Source organism: Apostichopus japonicus, chromosome 8 (genome assembly GCF_037975245.1).
Source record: "Apostichopus japonicus isolate 1M-3 chromosome 8, ASM3797524v1, whole genome shotgun sequence".
In the NCBI taxonomy this organism is placed as follows: Eukaryota; Metazoa; Echinodermata; class Holothuroidea; order Aspidochirotida; family Stichopodidae; genus Apostichopus; species Apostichopus japonicus.
Genome location: NC_092568.1, coordinates 17224562 through 17239075, shown reverse-complemented (window position 1 = coordinate 17239075; position 14514 = coordinate 17224562). Strand labels below are relative to the sequence as shown.

General features: G+C 37.6%; 1 protein-coding gene across 4 annotated transcripts in view; it reads right to left on the bottom strand.

Annotated features, from left to right (window-relative positions):
* LOC139970792 (RNA polymerase II-associated protein 1-like) overlaps nucleotides 1-14514 on the bottom strand; it is a 102454-nt gene that overhangs the window by 36755 nt on the left and 51185 nt on the right. The window contains exon 30 of one of the 4 annotated variants that reach the window (XM_071976802.1): nucleotides 13905-14338. The exons of the other annotated variants lie outside the window; for them this stretch is intronic. The gene's annotated coding sequence lies outside the window, so the exon portion shown is untranslated. Of the gene's footprint in view, nucleotides 1-13904; nucleotides 14339-14514 lie in introns of those variants that run through there. 4 annotated transcript variants of the gene reach the window in all.

Sequence of the window (14514 nt, the reverse complement as noted above, 5' to 3'; positions counted from 1 at the left end):
CTAAAGAAACAAAGTTTTGTCAATAAATGTTTAAAGTGTCCAAATAGCCTGATGTCACAACAGGATCTTCTCCAAAGTCAAGGATTTATAGAAATGTATGTACCAGTTTTACAAATATAGAAGACTAGATTAATTAAAAAAGACAGCATGGATGTAGCTTATTCAATACTTTTATATCCTGTGCGATCTACTCGAATGAAGCAAACATCGTTGAACCCTTTATAGACGATGCAAGTGCGACTTCAGCATTGCATGTAGGAGAGTCAAGTTATAAACATTTCGTCTTCAACTAAACTGAAGATATCAGCGACATCAGAATTTAAGCCACTAGTTCTTGACATCATGAACCCCCTATCCCCCTCCCAACACCTGTTTAAAATTGGGGAGGTGGGTGAGGGGATGAGAGTAGTCAGACCAATATGTTCCATGGGTTTGACAGTACCACCCTATGGCACTGAACCAAGCTCACATAAAAATTGTTGTTGCTATGAAACTATTACAGGAGCCATGGCTCGGTCACTTCCCACCCCCACCCCTTGGCGTGGGGCCATGGACATGATACTTCTTTGTTTGGTTGATTTGTTCACCCCAGGTCTCTTTATCTTGGTAAATTGAGTTCTCCTTAAAACCTTAATAACCTTTAACCTTGTTTTCTTCTTTACATTTTGACTCCATTTCTGAGTGATGTCATTTTTCCCTCTTTCCAAATTACCTCGTTGATCTTGGCCAATGAGGTTTCTCTGGTGTATATATCTTACCTACTGAATGAATGATTCATCAGTTTGCACTAAGTCTTTTGGTTGTCCCTTTGCTATTTACTATTTGCTTTGGAGAAAGAAGCCTGTAGATCAATTATAAAGTCTTATAATTACCCCCAAAAAAACCATTCTGTAAACTTTCCCTCTCTTTTCGGGCCTTGACAAAAGATCCCGTACTTCACCAATGGATGACTGAGCCACCCTCCCACATCAAAGTGATGAGTACAATGAGAGTTCCCACTGATTCTCTGAAAACAAGTTAATTGTTTTCCTGGGGTAGCAGTGGCTACTTACTGTGTTATTGTCTACTAAACTAATCAAGTTCAACAGATAACGTATTGACAAGACCAACCCCAAATAATCCTTTGATCCTCTGTTTATGGAGACATTGTATGGGCAACAGAAGCAGCTTTGCCAGACAATAAAACAACATGTGAACCAAAGAAACTACAAGAGCAAATTGCAAATGAATCCATCATCGAAAAGAAAAGAAAGAATCAATCTGGTTTCTTGTCTTCTCAAGAGATTAATCTTTATTTGTTTGACCACTCAAGTGGGCCCTTTTTAAAAGAGCCAATTTATACTGATTGTAAAAGCTCAACATATACTGTATATATGCTATTGAATCTGGTCCAGTGTTAAACCATAGATAATAGACAGAACAGAATAGGAAATGTTTATCTCTGCAGAAAGGCTAGTGTTACTATAAACCTGTATAATCTAAAGTTTTGGCTCAACCAATGGGAAAACTTTCACATCAATGGACAGAGTCTGCAGATTAAAGAATAAAACTGACCAATCAGTGGCAAGCACAAAATAGGCTTTTTTTTTCTTTCACAATAAGTGGCAAAATGTGAAACTTGGTTCAGCTACAGGCCTTTATACTTGAAAGTAATTACAATTAACATATGGCTATTCTGATTGGTTTACATGTAAGGAAGAACTACTCAAAGAAAATGCATATATGGCCATGAGGTCTTTCAGTGGTACAAGTAGATTTGTTAAGTAACAGTTGCTATTACTGTAGTAATAATGACCACTAATGTGCCAACAAAATATGCTAGAAAGGCAGATAAATTGCCATAATTGTTCAAACTTTCAAAAGCATTTCACTGCCATCCTATCACTGTTTTCCTCACACATGGAAACAATTCCTATTCATTATTCATTCCCTTCCCAACCGCCAACCCCCCCCAACCCCCACTCTATCCAATATGTCAAAGACATGTTCAAGTGTCAAATTTGCTGCACATTTCTTGCATTAATTACCATATAGGTAAACACCAAGGCAAACTGTAATATACTTTTTTATTTTTGAATATACGTGTAGTTTTATGATATAGTGTATTATATGACTGTATTTGACAAGCTTGCAACAATAGCATAATGAAACAGGAGTAGCAAAATTGCAGAAGCTTAGCTAAGCTTATATTTGAGAAATTTGTTTTGATTGGCAATATTTCTGAGCAGTTTATAGATTATTGCATAAAAAAGACATCACCATGGAAATGTTGATGTGAATGAATAGATATTTACAACGTACAATATATATCCACAAAAGTTAATAGTGTTCTCCAAACAACCTTTACAACAAGGTATTACATATCATTCATGGAGCCACACTATATATTTCCTACATCAAAATGTCTGCCACTGTTATATCCCTTTAACACAGGATTGGCATGTGCTTGATATCTGTCTCAAGTCCTACCTAGTAACCACAGCATGATAGGCACACATGCAAGCTGCTCATTACACCACTACCCTGGTGATGGTTCTCCCTGCAGCGGAAACAGCGAAACCTACCCAGTGTTTATCCTAACTTGTCATGTGCTTGTCTCATTGACGTTTTCCTTTCATGCACCTCTTACACATATTATGCAAGAGGGAACTTTGAAGGTCTCAGCTTTTCCAAATGCCAACCAGCATCGAGAGATATCCAAATACATGAATATACATACATATATGTACAAAATAGTGCTTCAATCATCTGCTTTCTACTTAAAGGGTGTGAAGACTTGCGCACAAAGAAACGGCTCATGCCAGTAATCTGACCTAGTTTCGAATGAGGTGTAACCGAAGTGTTAGACACCACCATCTATCCCAGAAAATACTCACTCAGCTTGCTACCGTCAGTAATTAGACACTAGTGTACAGTCAATACAGCTACGGTCAATACCCTTAACACAGTGTACATAGCTGCGATGGACATCTCAGGTCTAGATAAAAGATAACAAGGTATCATGTTTCTGCATTTTGTAGTGACAAGAAGAAAACTTCACTTGCAGCAACGGAAAGGTAACTTTTCAGAACGGAGCACGCGGCTTGGGGCGATTCTTCAATGCCTTTAAATGGACCAAAGACCCCAACCCACATAATATTCATGACATTTATAAATAAATCAGCTCCCTGATGTGAAAGGCACATAACATGGATTGGTGCTTATACACCACATGGCAGGGTTAACCATGACTAAGCTGGTCCAGGGTTTTCTAATTATGTTGACATTGCATGCTGTCAGGGATTGGAATCTTTTTTCATCTGTATGAGGTGGGTGCCTATAAAAAGAGAATACAATTTTACCATTACAACTCAATGAAATATCTCTGGAGGTAAGGTTGGGTCACAAAGTTAATTCCTGCACAGTTGTTATCTCTTGTGTACTGTTGATTTCCATGGTAACAGGTACTTTCTCTTTCTGTTGTACAGGACTGTGAAGCAAGGACAAATCTGTTGAACTGAACAGGTGTTGAATGAAAGTCTCAGAAAAGGGACTTAAAAGATCAATCAACTACTTAATGTCATGATAGTACATCTAGTCTCTTTGTAAACACTTTCTCACCTAGAAAAAAGAAACTTTTCAGATTCTCTCAGCTTAAAAATGACTGAAATTTACAATCTTATGAAACAATGTGGAAGATATATATCAGTCCAATAAATGTACTTTATAGGAATGTTGTGAGGGTGATTGAAAGTGTTGCCATGGAAACAAGTAAATACACAGTAGCAAGAATGTAAGGGAACATCTGGCTGAAAGACAAAATCTTAGTTTTTTACTAGATTGGATACTTCAATTCCAATTTAATTAAATAGATTTTATAGTTATAGCATCATCACTTATATTTCTGGAATGGTGGAATTAGCTCTACTAACAGAACACTGGTTTCATGATACAATGATCTATTAGTTTTTGTTGTTACCAAATAATCAATCATGCTAAAGGCAGCCATTTGTGAAAAAAAGAGATAATTAATGCTTCTTACTTGTAAGATCTCCTTTTTTCTCACATTTGTTTAAATTAATGTCAACAGGCATATGATTTAAAGGTCTACAGACACCTAGCACATTTGCCCCATTTCAGGATATTTGTTGTGTGTGATAATTTCATTCAAAATCTGCTGAAAGTTTTTAGAAAGCTCTTTTCGTTTAGAAGATATACACACTTGAAGTTTTGATAAATCAGGGGAAACTCAGTAAATATGTGCAAACTATTATGTAGAGTGTTGCGCTCATACAAAATTTCTTATTTTAGCCCTTAATAAGTTAACCTCTAATTACAAGCCCACATAAATCATTTGCATATATTTCTCTTTATCAGCTGACCATTTTTGTAATTTTACAAATTGCAAAATAGTTTCCATAGTATAATTTATAAAAATAAATTATTAATTAATTTCCTTAACCTTTTTGGGAACTCTTTCTCCATGCTGGTACCTTTGGAAACTTCTTAACATTTTTGCTTAACTAAGAGCTACAGCCATGTATAGTCTCGAAATTTGATGCCGACCCATGATGCAATAGCCCATATTTGAAGGAGCTGCATTTTTAACAAGGTTGTTTACAGAAATTTTGTAAATTGAGGTTTACAAATTATCAAGAAAAGTTAAAAGCATTAATATTTCTATCATCGGGATCACATTCTGTTCTTACCCATTACCATTTTTGTTTTCTGGAGTTTATGTCTAACACCCCCTGAAGGTGATTGATTTATACAACCACCAGATGATGAGACAATCCATAGCGATGAAAGAATGGATTTAGAGTGACAAGCAAATTTAAAGGGACGCAAATCCAAAGTTCTATCAACTTGAGCTTCACATATATATGTCAGAGATTTATGTGAAGATCAACTTTCCCCCCAAGCAGCTATTCAAGAAATGTGTTGTTCCATTTCCGTGATGATATCTGGGAGCTCTCATTTAAAACCTGTGATGTCATAATGCCACTTGGATCTAAAACCTTTTTCATATTTTGAAGGTAGAATGTTATCAGTGAACATCAGTTGACACTGAAAACATGCAAAACCGTCCTTAGGCCATATTAGAAGGAGGTTCCATATTTTAGATCAATATTTTTCAAAACCCCAGACATTTAAAAGAAAACAAACATTGTAAAAAAAAAAAAAAAAAAAAAAATAATAAGGAAAGAATTGAAGCACACGATGGCTCGATGATGTCATATTTAGACTTGACCAAGTCTTCAGCCCTGGGTATGTGAAAAGCATTAAAAGTTTGAAGGAAAAAATTAAAAATAAACATCTTCGAAGTGGATAAGATTTTTCTTAGCTGTTTTGAGAAGTCGTTCATGACTGTTATCTCTATCAACGTAGATAAAAAACGATTATAGGATTTTTGTCTCCTTCGAAAGTCTTGAGCTATTTTATGGGCACGAGGGAAGAAAGTGTCAAAGATCGAGTATCAAGTTAATAGTCCACTTTCACACCAGTTAATCGGCCCGTTTAGTACCCCAAACACTGTAGGCAATAACCCCTCACCAGGAGGTGAAGAGTTAAATTTCATAACATCTGATTTTGGACGGGCAAGAAATTAGCCTTTTATGCTGTGAATTAGACCACCCTTCTGATATATTTCCAATAAACACTAAAACGGAAGGAAGGAATAAAAATATGTAAATTATACATATTTTACTTCAAGTTTTTCTTTTTAAATAACACTGCAAGTTATGTGATGCATTCCAATGGTTCCACACCTGTCACTGACATGACATCAAACTCGCTTTGCTGACGATGGTGAACAGCGGGTGAACTATTCTTCTAACTTCAAACAATTTCAGCTTTCTCTATAATACCATTATTATTATTATATTTCTTTGGCTATTTTCCTTTTGGTTTAGATGACAGACTACTTTCCTCAAATCAATGAACCCATAGTGAACCCAAACAGGTGGCCAAAGCTCTTTGCCCTATTCATTCAATCCCTATGTGCACTTTTTCCAGCTGCCGGGAGGATATTTTAGACAAAAACAATTTTGTGTCTCCCAATCATGGTTAAAGGATGTATATGGCTGAAGCTTTCACACCAAAGAGGTCACCAATATATATGACGATATTAACTAAAATGTCCATGCTCTGTGAAGTATCCATCTGTTACTTGCATAAACTCATCTATAACTGATGAAAATGTGCCCAGTATGGCAAGGACTGATGTATATAATAGGTTTTCATAAATTGTATGCTTCAGTACAATGTACATATATGCATGTAAATATGCATCATTTTGCTCAACTTCTTCATTGTAAATGTTTGTCAAATCCTTCAGCATGTTTTTCGGCATATTCCAACACTAGAATTGAATTAAGGTTCAGTATAAATTGAAATATCTAGCAGTGCTCTTCAAAAAGTATCTTGGCAAAACTGACAACATATATCCCAATGTAGGCAATAATCTAGTGTTCAAATTCTGCGCGGCACTTTTTAGGACTCTTAACCTTTGTCCCATAAAAAAAAATACTATGGTTCCTGTGTACAAAGACTGCTGTACATTACTCCCTTCATTCCCTTAAATGTGCAATATTTACCTGCTGATCCATTATTAGATGTGATAAGTTCAGCAATAGATGTTAATCTCGGTTTCGTAAATTAGTTTTGACAAAGTTCACTTTTGGTACAAAAACATGTCTTCGAATCTCTTTGAAAATGGCGGCAGAGGAGGAGTCGAATGCAAATTTCACCAGGATGCTGAGAATATTGTCTTCTTTCATTGTAATCTTAATCCAATTATTCCTCTCTAGGCTATCATTTTAATACAAGTACATCTCCCCTCTCGTACACCTTCCCACTCTCGTACACCTCCCCTTTCTCGTACACCTTCTCCCTCTCGTACACCTCCCCCTCTCGTACACCTCCCCCTCTCGTACACCTCCCAGTCCCCCTCTCGTACACCTCCCCCTCTCGTACACCTTCCCCCTCTCGTACACCTTCCCCTTTCTCGTACACCTTCTCCCTCTCGTACACCTCCCCCTCTCGTACACCTCCCCCTCTCGTACACCTCCCCCTCTCGTACACCTCCCAGTCCCCCTCTCGTACACCTCCCCCTCTCGTACACCTTCCCCCTCTCGTACACCTTCCCCTCTCGTACACCTTCCCCTCTCGTACACCTGCCCCTCTCGTAAACCTCCCCCTCTCGTAAACCTCCCCCTCTCGTACACCTTCCCCCTCTCGTACACCTTCCCCTCTCGTACACCTTCCCCTCTCGTACACCTGCCCCTCTCGTAAACCTCCCCCTCTCGTAAACCTCCCCCTCTCGTACACCTTCCCCTCTCGTACACCTGCCCCTCTCGTACACCTCCCCCTCTCGTAAACCTCCCCCTCTCGTAAACCTCCCCCTCTCGTACACCTTCCCCCTCTCGTACACCTTCCCCTCTCGTACACCTTCCCCTCTCGTACACCTGCCCCTCTCGTAAACCTCCCCCTCTCGTAAACCTCCCCCTCTCGTACACCTTCCCCTCTCGTACACCTGCCCCTCTCGTACACCTCCCCCTCTCGTAAACCTCCCCCTCTCGTACACCTCCCCCTCTCGTACACCTCCCCCTCTCGTACACCTCCCACTCTCGTACATGTGGCATCTAACCTGAAGGCTACTGTGAGCAACTATAGGAAATTAAAACAGACAAATGGCAAGTTTTCATGTCTAACTAGATTATCTGACACATACTCACACTTTATAGCATATTCTCCCTTCCCCCTTTCCTGCCTCTCCTCAAGCCATGGTCGATATTTCCCTCTTTCTCACCAAATTGGACCCATTTCTGTTGAGCACCATTAGTTTCATACAGAGCAATGATTAGCATTACAAGTAAAACATTGTCATGTAGTACCTTCAACAGTACCTCAAGCAACTCAGAACCCATTTCATCACACATAGTTTCACCCTGCATACATCAAAGCAGTTTTATGTGTTTGGACAACCGGTTTACTGTACTTGATTGGTTTTCACTCCAAATAAGACTGTAAATTGATCAAAATAAGAATCCTTCCTAGAGAGATTCACCAAAAGAAGGTTATTAAATTGATGAGTAGGAACTATTTGCCGTTGATTGTTCAAATCCTCAATATATTGGTTCCTCAACAAATTTTAATATCAGTGTATTATCACATTTAGCAGAACGTTTTAAAAGTTCTTTCAAATGTGAATTGATTATCTGAAATGAAACTTGGCCATTTATATATATATATATATATATATATATATATATATATATATATATATATATATATATATAATCATCAAAATCAACCCAAAGGCTGCCTTTTAATCTCATTCTCTTATTTTATCCAAACTATAGTCAGGGAACTATATTGACTTACCATACTTTTCTGTATTAAAACTGATAAAAATCAATTTACCGACATTTCATGTCAGACTTTTACACAATTTTCATGTCTGCCCTACAATTACTGTCTAGACTACACGGATTTGTGAGTTTTCTATACAGCATCTACTTATACATTTCTTCAGTAGTAAAGTCACAACATCCTACTCAATAAGTCCTTCTAACCATTTATGCACCATCAATATATACACACACACATAAACGCACATACCATGAACAAATCAATCATCTTTCTACATTTCCGGTTTAACGGTTTCAGTACATGAAAATATGCAGAGACAAATCAACTTTGAGTATTGAGATTCCCCACCAATAATGGTAAAAAGTTGGCAACGACTCAAACAGCTATAAAAGAAAAAAAAATGAAGACATGTTCACTCAGAGAAATGAAGGTCGTCAGACCCCCACCTCCCAGCAGGGATCACATTGTTTCAGGGGGGCAAAGGAGGTGCTATGATGTAAACATGCCAAAAACATGTCTATTTCATTGAGATTTATCCCCGCATCACAAAAATTGTTCTCGACATGTACTCCAATAGGCGGACATGCTACTTTATACAGAGATTCTCGGAACTAGAACTTGTGTAAGAGCAAAACTTGGTCAACAGACACAGATGCGTGGTGATCAATGGGGGGAAACATCGACACAAATCAAATTAGACTGTCGCCAAAACATTTCACTTTAACAAAATGGATGTACATGGAAATGAGGAAATTCTACAATGTTTCTTATAGCCCTCTCTGATGTCGTTTTCATATGAATATTAATCAGGATCCTCAGTAGTTTCCCAGAGGATTGAGTTATACACCTCAGGTGATTGGATGTCATTACAGTGGAAGAAAAATTACAATTTAAACATATTCTTTTGCATTTTAACATAAAATCATGTATTTAAGATATTCAAACTGAAGCTCAGTAGTAAGCTTAAAAAGATGGAAATGAGGAAATTCTACAATGTTTCTTATAGCTCTCTCTGATATTGTTTTCTTATGAATATAAATCAGGATCCTCAGTAGTTTCCCAGAGGATTGAGTTATACACCTCAGGTGACTGGACGTCATTACAGTGGAAGAAAAATTATAACTCCAAAATGTCTTTTGCATTTTAAACATAAAATCATGTATTTAAGATATTCAAACTGATGCTTAGAAGTAAGCTAAATGAGATGCTGACATTTGTAAAAAAACTGTGTTCATGACAGATCTGGATGGTTTGGTGGGGGAGGGGGGGGGGAAGTATATTGTCTTGATTTCTTGGGGACAAATTTATTACCCCAACCAGCAAATGAAATAAGCATCAGAAAACATCAGCTAACCAATAAATATGAAATGAACTGCCTTTCATTCTCCCTGGTCGTGTGTCATCAGAAGAACTGCTGGTTCAAACCATAAGTGACAGAAGCTATAATATTATCTGACAAATAAATATCCAGACTGGCATATAACCACAACTACCCTCTCAGACTGAGGTTACAGAGAGGACAAACTATAAATATATCCATTTTGTAGCAACAAGAGACTTTATGATGTCCAGAGACCAAACATGAAAAGGTTGTCCAAAGGCCAAGGAAAAACTATTTTAACATTCAAAAATAAATAAATAAACTAATCAAACTCTATACAAGTATCAGTGAATGAGACACATTCAAAAACAGACGAGTCATCTGAAGTTTACATGCAATCTACTCGCGACCGACGTCTGATTGCTTCAGTTTATCGTGAGTGACGACCACAGAGGCAAATGAAATGGAAAACTGACATTTGAAATTAGCCCTCAGTGGCTCATTTGCATAATGAAGCACATTGTCTTGTCTGTTGAAAAACCTTGGCAACTGTTTCAATCAAAACAAAATCAGCAGCTTACTTTTCTTTTGCAATTCAATCGAATCAAAGGATTCCTTGTACATCTAAGCCTATCAATGGCAGCAAAAAAGATGTATTGTAACACTATAAACTAGAAGTGACGATATATTTTATATGCGATGTGCGTATATACAAATAAGAGGGCGTGATATTACGATCCCAGTGGGATCTTCCTCAGATTGAAACATACAATAGAAGACTAAATTAAATAGACAGATGGAACAATGTCAATTGCCCCCCACCCCTCCCCCCCTGCTCTCTATCTAATTCACTCTTATATTCATGTGCTTAATTTTCCCCATTTTTGTCCCATCTGTCCAGTTAACTTGCTTTCTCCATTTTCATGTTTAGCCTGACGCTGAAGAAGATTCTTCTAGGATCGAAAGTTTGAAACGTCAGGCCCTCTTACTTTCTTTGGTTTACCCTAAACAGACGGGGCAATTTGCTAATAGCTGTTTCCTCTCTTTGAGATATATATGATGATTTGAAACAGCTGGCTTTACATCACATTAATGCAACTTTGGAGGTTTTTCCCCTCTTTACTCAAATACTTGACAGCCTCATCCAATTATTTTTTTAACCAAGATTTGACTCTTTGCAAAGTAGTGGAACCTAAAGGAGATAGCTAGACCAGAGCCCTGGATAGATACTCTGTAGCAGTCCAAAGAAAGCAGATGTCTTTGTTTCCACAGAGGGACAATGAAGTTTGATACATAACAATGTTTTCAAGATCAGAGAATGACCTTGAAAATCTAAAAATGGTTTTCACAAAATCACTGCCAACTTTCCTTACTTTTACTATTTGTAAGAACTGAGCAGAACTGTTAAAAACTTTAAAGGGCAATGTTTGTGAATAATGTGCAAAGAAGTAACCATATGTGTGTATGTACGTGTGTTGAGTGTTGACATGCATGTATGTATGAATGTAGCTATGTACGTGTATATGTGTATATATGTACGTGCGTGCGTGTACGGGTGTATGTATGCGTGTATGTATGCGTGCTTTCTTGTATTTATGTATGCGGGTATGCGTGCATGCGTTTGTGTATGTATTTGGGTATGTACGTACGTTTGTAAGACTGTCACTCACAGACAAGCTACGGCTTACTGAGTTTGAACAGTTTACAATGATTTGACCTCAACCTGCAGAAATTTGTTTGCGCTATGATTTGGATCAAACTTCATACAATGTTCATCATCCAACAAACCAACTTTGGGGACAAATTAATTCAAAGTATAAATGAAAAGTTTTGCATGCACTAAATTTGTCCTATTACTCATGATGTTCACATTCACAAAAAGCCCAAGGGAACATACTGGTCAAGATAAGATACTACAACATTTCTAGCTTCATTTGGGGAAATATTGGGCTATAGCATAACAGTGCAATGAAACAAATTTCCTATCAAAATGTTTCTACTGCATTATTCTCTGTGTTCTTCTATACAATAATACAGTCAGCAATCTGCATATTCATACTGTGATCCCCACTCCCAGGGAGAGGGGGAGTGGGAGTGGCAGGGAAGGCCAGGGTGGGACGGTTAGGAATGGGGGGGGGGAGGAGGGGCAGTAATCAAGAGAGAGATGAGCCCTCCAAGCCCTCCATACTTTTTCTCTCTTTCATTTCTTCTACATTTTCTAAATTTGTCAAAAGATCTTAATTCACAAAAGTAAACCCTTCAAGTTAAAGCCTAGTGGATGGTTAGTCATTTACCTTTACTTTCAAATATCTATTTTCCAGAAGATTGCGATAGCAAGTTAGGGAGTTCTACTGTTCTAGTTTGTTTGCTAGACTTTCTTAAAAAACTCTTTCCCATCTCACCCATCAGGGATTTTCCATGAGCGAGCTTACAAAAAAAGAAAAGTTTTTAAATATCTGAAAAAATTTATGGGTAACAGGTTGTATTGTAGCAAATATCATACAGTTATTGATAAGACCATCCATGATATATGAAACAAAAACACAGTTGGTCTTAAGTGTTGATTTTCAAATTGATGGTGACTTGGAATTGACAATTCAGTTTTATAGGAACCCCAAATCTTCCTCTTTTGTCAGGCAACTGGACCATTTAACTATTCTCTTGAGGCAACACTTAGCAAAGAATGAGCTATTCTGCATTCCACTGGGTCCTAATTAATTATGGGTGATATCACACAATATTTTACTAGGCACTCTCAAATTTTCATTCTGATGTTTTTTGACTAACTTCCAAACGTGCATTACTCATGATGCACTTTCCATTCTGTAATTTAGGTGTAGTTTAGTTAACTATGCATAGATAGGTCATCATTAATAATTAGAATTCAAATAGGACAATCAGCTTCATTCCTATTTCATATGAAATAAAGTGATTCTGTGCATTTCGAAAAAGGAAATACATAAAACTGTTCATTTTCAAAAAATGGAACTTTGTTTAAGCTGCTTATCTGATGAACCATGAAAAATGAGAAGGTTTCGCCAAGCTAATTTTGCCCAAAAGCATTTCGTTAATTAAGAAAATAATGATCAAAAGTATCAAACAATTTATCCGCTGAAGATATATTTCATTAATGTATTCTGTTACACCGTACCTCTTGATTTAAACAAGCCAATGAGAAAACGCATTGTAATGCATATTCAGTACCAACCAAGCTCTCCTTGCTCGGAGAACAGCTGATCGTCGATGCGACTAGCATACTAGTGACAACAGTAATAAGTGTTCAAAACCTAGCCTATGGTCACGTATGAGACTCCACTTGGTATCAAAGACCTTCGATCATGTTCACAATCTCTAAGGGCATAACTTTATCAGAACTAGGTCTCTGACTAGGCTACTAATATTATACTAAGAACTAAGATTCTACCTCTAGTACTAGTACTAGCAGGCCTACCAGCAGTAACAGTTAGCTCAAGTTCTAACTGACGTTCGATGAAGCTGATCGAAGGAACACTGACTTACTCATCTTTATTGTATATTCAATTCAGCAATCATCTCGCTTCTAAAAGTACTATGACATGAAAATAGTTGAGCGGTGATAAAACCTAACGCAGAGGAAGAATTAAATAGAGGAGAAAACAACATCTTACAATATTATCTTACAGGATTAGCATGAACTATATGGAGTATGCTGTATGCATACCTTACTAGTACGGAATTCTGTGGACAGGGCTAAATAAATAAATACAGGCCATGAGTTATTTTTACCAGCACAAACGTGGGAGAAGCCCGCAGGGGCTTATGGGTTACATCATCATGTCGGGTACTGGCTTTCAGTTCAACACTTTAATTCAAATTTGTAATCTAAACCTACTTCTTGAATATCATGCATGTGTTACACCGGTGACATCATCGCTATTTAGTGTTGCATATTCATTACTCAACTCACATCTAGGCGTGGTCTAGCTCTTATGATGAGAATTGTCTTTCAAGAATGCTGTCAAAGTGTAACAGTGTGTACACTGTTTCCATTAGTTTTAACAAATATCTCTGTCATTTTCAGTCATCAAATGACACATTTCATCCATGAACAACACAGTGGTAAATGGAAACATAAAGAAAAACATAACATCAAACATTATCTTAAGTTTTTTCCGTACGCACGTAATCACTTGAATTCTTCGAAACTGACACACATACCCTGCATGCAAATGCACAATTTTCCCCAACAGGCACACATGAGTTGGATATAAATATGTATATCTGGTTTTATCATCAGTACCTTTTACAAACTGCAGAAATTCACTGGGTAAAAAATAGTGAACAGGCAAATGACTTTCTCAGAAAATTGATTTCCCCTTGCTGGATTCTGAATTTTGTTCGAAGGCAGACAAGTTTGGCCCTTTAAGGCTACTGCATGTGATTGGCAGGCGCCGATGGAGTTCCTCTCCCCTGCAGGGAATTGCTATGCTCTGTTGAAGCAACCTTTGCTTGGGGGATAATTTGTTTCTTTCCTTTGTTGGCAGGCCATCTTGCTTGTAATATGATGGCTCGGTGTCCAGGGAATGGTAAAGACTTGAACAAGCCCACTACAACAAGGTCAAGGGTCATGGGTCTCATCAGTGGGAGGGAGGTCTTCTTGGGTCAAGTTTAGCTGAAATTTTAAACCTGGTAGAAATGAAATAACACCATATTGCCAACAACCATGCAGGGAAATCTTTGAGCCCAAATTGAGTTATTTAATGGAATTGGTGGGAGGTAGAAAACTTGGAAGTATCAAATCTTATATCTTGAGTAAGGGAGCCCTAAGTGGGTTACCGTGTGAACGGTACATACCTGACATA